The sequence below is a fragment of the Gobio gobio genome (genome assembly GCF_949357685.1).
Source record: "Gobio gobio genome assembly, chromosome: 7".
NCBI classification, from domain to species: Eukaryota; Metazoa; Chordata; class Actinopteri; order Cypriniformes; family Gobionidae; genus Gobio; species Gobio gobio.
Genome location: NC_137103.1, coordinates 31,882,615 through 31,888,912, shown reverse-complemented (window position 1 = coordinate 31,888,912; position 6,298 = coordinate 31,882,615). Strand labels below are relative to the sequence as shown.

At 38.8% G+C, this 6,298-nt stretch overlaps 1 protein-coding gene across 1 annotated transcript in view; it reads left to right on the top strand.

Annotated features, from left to right (window-relative positions):
• Positions 1-410: 410 nt before the first annotated feature.
• LOC307129481 (protein mono-ADP-ribosyltransferase PARP9-like) overlaps positions 411-6,298 on the top strand; it is a 33,715-nt gene continuing 27,827 nt past the window's right edge. The window contains exon 1 of the mRNA XM_079821931.1: positions 411-480. The gene's annotated coding sequence lies outside the window, so the exon portion shown is untranslated. The remainder of the gene's footprint in view (positions 481-6,298) is intronic.

The following is a 6,298-nucleotide window of genomic DNA, read 5'->3' as shown; positions in this document are numbered from 1 at the left end:
TCTCTGTTTATTTTATCAGTAATCAAGGTCCTATTCGTGTGATGTGAACACAACTGAATTGAATGCCTAGACTTAAATAAATGTCAAATTTCAACCAACGCTTTTCTGTGCAGCATTATGAGCAATATAAAATGCTTTCCTTAGATTTAGACTACATTTTACAGAAATATAACGAGAGCATATCAAGATATATTTTTACATTTGTAGTGTAAGAGTTGCTCTACATTTCAAGCAGAAACTCGTTTAGTAGCTTAACTTAAGTAGGCTGTTCTTATTTCGAGACGTTGAAACTAACAATTGCTGTTTTGACAAACCATGAAATAAGGGCTATTTCTATAAATTAAATAAAAGGTAAGTGAACAAATTTAGGCTAGATGGTTTGTTTCTGTTCGCATTGAAGGTCGCAAAACTCTTTCGCTTTCGATTTCCATTCAACGAACTTTATGATTTTTGAGTGCCTGTCTGTTTGTCAATCCTAAGGTAAGATTTGTTTGTAATTTCAAAAACAAAATAGCCTACTTCAGTTAGCCTATGTTACCGTGGAATTTTGGTTCCTGATAGCATCAGGATTGTTGCAGTTTCGAAGGGCTATGACAAATACGCTTCGTTATGTAACGACACATTTATGTTTTAAATCCATTCTTGCAAAATCAATAACTTAAACAGTTTGAATGTCTTTATTTTCAGTGTATTGTTTATCGATTAGGCTACTTTACGTTTTTTTTTAAAAAGTTTTGTTGTTGATATTGTAGGCTACATTATAAGGGAAAAAACAGTCATCAGTTAGGGTGCGTCTCAATCGTTCAGTAGTCAGGGCACTGATCAGGACATAAGTCTATGGGCTGACTCCCTGATCAGTGCCCTGACTACTGAGCTAGGGGGCTGATTGAGACCCACCCTTAGGCTAGGCTACTCACCCTCAAGTGCCTTCTGTGGAACAATGTCAGAGAGTAAAAAAGCTCAGTCACCATTTACTTTCGTCTTTTTGTCCATATTGAATGTGAATGGTGATGTAAAGGCTAGCCTGAAAGGCCAGAAAGTCAGTTTTGTGATTTTGTTTTTGTAATAGGGTAGAGTGGGGGAAAACGCCGCCCCCCCCCCTCCCCTTAAGGAAAATGTGACATTACAGTGAAACAAAACATAAATGTGACTAGAATAGCCATCCCGGTTTTGAGTGACTATGGCAGGAGTTATTCACCAATATAAAAATTGCTCAGCCTTCATAATTAATTAGTATTTTGACTGAAAATATCTTTGTACAAAGGGGGCGTTTTGCCCCAGGAGTGGGGTAAAATGCCCCCTTTCTTACCAACCAGTTTGCTTCATAGATCAACAGCAAAATGAACAGACTAATTTTTAATCTCTAAAAGTAAAAGGCAAGTAATGTATCAACATGTATAGGCCTATATATATATTAATATTTAAGCCTATTTGAGGAATGTCCAACATATCCAATTTTTTAACATTTAAATTTATACATATAACTAAGTCATGCAAACAAATATGTTGTAATAAATAAATACATAAACAAATATTAAACTTATACATTTGTATATTTATGTAGTGAAATATATTCAATAAATGCATTAAAAGCCATTATGTTATATCATTGGGTCACCTAACCACCTTCCATCAGTGAGCTAACTGTGCTATTAAGCTAGCCTAATGTTCACTTGAGGTAATTTTTATTTTGTTCAAATATTTTGATTTTACCACCTAGTTATACTGCATTAAGTGTAAAACAAAGGATTTGATAGACAGAAATATGTTATTATAGAAATTATGATAGAGAGACACTGCCCTCTGGGGGGCGTTTACCCCTCAGCGTATGACTTTTTTTAAAAAAGTAAAATTTTTAAAATATAATTAATATTCCTTATATATAACATATCCTCTCAAACTACAGACTTCACTATTCATTTATCATACATCACTGTGATATCCTGCAGAACAATATTCTCTTAAACACTTGTTTATTAATATCTGAAAATTATAGCGTTTACCATGTAATCCTCTTCTCTTCAAATACGTAGCTGGTGTCAGCTTCTCCAAGGAGATTTGGTTATCCCCGTTGTCAAACGTAGTGCATAGCAACAGTGAAAATGTATCTTGACTTCCTCTAGTTATTTTGGGAAATTACAGGTGGGGGGCGTTTTACCCCAGAGGGGCGTTTTCTCCCACTCTAGTGTTATTTTAACGACGGCCAATAATTAGAATCCGGACCTCTGTATTTTTCCGATGTAGGCCTATATAAAAATATATGTTGTGACATACTTTAGTGCAGCAAAGATAGTACAGCCACAGAAAGCACCAAGATCTTCTCATCTGAGCTCAGCTCAGCTGCCTCGGTCTGTCACCGCTCGTCAAAATATTTAGATAACCAAACTTCAAAGGTGGGCTTTATGTTCAGATGCTGAGCGCGAATTCCAGCACGACGCTTCACGATCATAAAGTGCGAGATAAGATTCAAGTACCCAAATTAACATTTCATATTTGACAGCTGTTTTAGGATTGAAATGTTAAACTACCCATAAAATAATAATTTTGAATTGAAAATAGGCCTATATAAAGTGATCTGTAACGTTAATGTAATAATTAGCCACTGCCAATGTGAGGGGACGTTTTCTTTATAAAAAATATTGTGAATGAATAATACAAATATATATATTTATTAGCGTTCGTAGCCTCAGTAAAACTTGTCTAAAAAAAAAGAGAGAACATCAGCAAACATGCTCCTTTGGGGCCCTTGCGGGCAGCCCACTGTGTGGGCCCAGATACCGGCGTGAAATGGTGTGGGCCCCACACTATGGGACCCAGGTGGGGCCCTAGTGGGACAGCCCACAGTGTGTGGGCTGACTGTGGGCTGGCCCACTCTAAGCAGAGTGGGTCCAGAATAGACCTGTACACTCTAAAAAAAAAAGGTTCTATATGGCACCAAAAATGGTTCTTCGTCGTAATCATAGAGGAACCACTTTTGGTGCTATATGAGACGCGCTCACACACAGCTGCCTGCTGCAAACACACACACATAAACACACACGCGCGCGCGCGGGGAAAGAGCACATCACCTTTACAACTGTTCAATTAAAATAAATTTACTTTGTTCCTTACAATTCATATGTGTCTGTTTTCTTTGGTTTGCCGAAATATAAAATAAAATGCTGCTAAAGTGAAAGTCCCCTAAACGTCCCGAATGGCCGCTGGACGTCCTGTGAACGTCCTCATGAATGTCCGGAGGACGTCTTTGAGGACGTTCGCGGGACGTCAAGAGGCCCCTACACATTGACGTCCGGGGGACGTTCGCTGAGGCCATTTAGGGGACGTTCTGGGGACCTTTTTTTGTTAGCTGGGTAGCACCATATCTTAACATGTTCTGGTAGCGGTGCTATATAGCACCTTAGTTAGCGGTGCTATATAGCACCTTAGTCAAAGAACCGGTGAAGAACCTCTAAAGAACCGCTGAAAAACCACTGAAGCACCAAAATTTGTGCTATATAGCACTAAAAAAGGTTCCCCTATGATTACGAGCCAAGAAGCATTTTTGGTGCCATATAGAACCTTTTTTTTTTTAGAGTGTATAGCACCATATCTTAACATGTTCTGGTAGCGGTGCTATATCACCTTAGTTAGCGGTGCTATATAGCACCTTCGTCAAAGAACCAGTGAAGAACCTCTGAAGAACCACTGAAGAACCACTGAAGCACCAAAATTGGTGCTATATAGCACTTAAAACTGTTCCCCTATGATTACGAGCCAAGAACCATTTTTGGTGCCATATAGAACCTTTTTTTTTTTAGAGTGTAGCCATAACAAACAACAATATTAGTTTGGTTCTACTTTGCATTTGCCAAAATACACACACAATAAATTCACTTTAAATTCAGTAGAACAAATAAATTACAAGTCATGTTTCACATAATTTCATTTATTCAGTCATGTAAAAAAATTAAATATACAATATATTAACATTCAAAAGTTTGGGGTCAGTAAGATTTTTAAAATGTTTTGAAAGAAGTCCTGCTCACCAAGGCTGCATTTATTTGATGAATATATTAAAGAGTGTAATATTATTGCAACTTAAAATAACCTTTTTTTTTATTTTATATATTTTACAATGTAACTATTTTTCGAGTAACTATGTAAAAGTATTTACTGTCACTTTTGATCAATTTCATGCATCCTTGCAAAAAATTCTCTCTCTCAAAACAATAATATTAAATAATAAAAAAATTATAAAACAGAAAAATTACCAATTATAACCACATCACAACACATTAAATGGATTATGAATCCTCTAATAAAATAAATCAATCCCCTCGGGTACCAGTAGATCTTCTGGTTCTTCCACTCCTTCCACCATCCCGGTCTCTTGCGTTACGGAGCCATGATTTAGCAGGAGTTTCCACTTCAAATGCTCTTGCCTGGCCGCTTTTTGTGCCAGCATCTAAAGTGAAGGGAAAAAAAACTTAATAAAATGTTAAAATTATTAAAATGTTACCATACATTTTTTTTTTAAAGTTCCTGGTTTTGTTTTTTTAATATTAAAAACAAATTAAGGCTGTGTTGTTGAGAGAGAAAGATAAAGAGAGCAAACAAATTGAGGGCATGATGAATTGAGAGCATGAGAACAATATACCAAAATTGTCAACACAAAGTAAAGAAATTGTCAACTTAAGCTTGGTACATACTCCGCAAGAACAAAGAAATTTGTTCGTTTTCTCGAGGTGGCAAGAACAAGAACAAAGTACGTTATGGCCAGGACATTCCATACTTCATGAGAAAAGCAGGTGCCGAGCATCTCCGTTTCTCTGCATTAACCCCACCCACTTTAAATTTCTGACCAATCACACAATAGTTCTTGGACAAAGAAAAAAGTTCTGCTCTGACAATGTGTCGAGAACGAGCTGCGAGAACGCTTCGGTTACTAACGTAACCTCGGTTCCCTGAGAAGAGGGAACGAGTATTGCGTTTTGCTAAACGCTATGGGGGAATTCCTTTCCTCGAGATATTGAAGCAAATTTTTATCCTAAAAATACCATATAACACGCAGTGCGGCTGCACAGCTCTCAGCAGGAAGCTGCTGCGTGCTGATTGGCTGTGCCGCTGCAACTGCAGCAACCTATGCTGAGACCGCTGGGCGGAACGGACCAATCAGGTCCTTCTATACTCCCGCCACAAGGGGCAACAGAATTTGCATAGCCAAGGGTATATAAGACCCTGTCTCGCCAGGTTAGTCAGGTTAATCGACTGAAGCGACTCCTGAGCAAGCGAAGCACGGCAAGCAAACGCAATACTCATTCCCTCTTCTCAGGGAACCGAGGTTACGTTAGTAACCGAAGCGTTCCCTTTCGAGAGTACTCTCATATTGCGTTTTGCTTAACGCTATGGGGGACCAATGCAAAACGGCGTGCTTGCTTAACGGCTCTGAAGCCCGGAGACACCATACCCAAGCCGACCTAAGTGGGCCCGTAATATGAGATCATGAAGTCCCAATATGAGCCAGACCTGAGTCGGGCCATTTAATGAGAATAACACACAAGATACATGCAGTATATATATATATATATATATATATATATATATATATATATATATATATATATATATATATATATACATATGTATAGACCAGACATAGTCGGGCCAAAGAATAATGAATGACCAGATAATTCGAGTCATATAAGGAATGTGCTTATGACTTATACAAATACTTAACCCAGACCAGACTATTGAGCCTTAAGGGGTTAAATGTATTACACAGCAAGAAGCCCAGCCTGTAAGGCAGGAACATCTAAATTATAAAACCTGATAAAAGTGGACGGGGAGGCCCAGCCTGCCACCGCACAGATATCATTCAGAGAAATGCCAGTAGACCAGTCCCACGAAGAGGCCATGCCTCTCGTAGAATGGGCTTTGACGCCTATAGGGCAGCTGAGATCTTTAAACTCATAAGCCAGCGAGATAGCATCCACTATCGATCGTGACAAGGTCTGCTTTGTTACCGCGCACACGCAGGTGCGGCCGCCAAAGCACACTAAGAGCTGTTTAGTTTGCCTGAAAGCAGCAGAACGCTCTATGTATATTCTCAGCGCTCTGACAGGACAGAGCAAATTAGCATCCTCTTCATCTAACGATGATGAAAGTGCTGAAAGTGAAATGACCTGTGCTCTGAACGGAGTTGAAAGCACTTTATGCCTTGGTTTGAGGACGACTTTAGAATCGTTTGGCCCAAATTCCAGACAAGAGGCGCTCACTGAGAGCGCGTGCAGATCATCCACCTGCTTAACTGATGCGATCG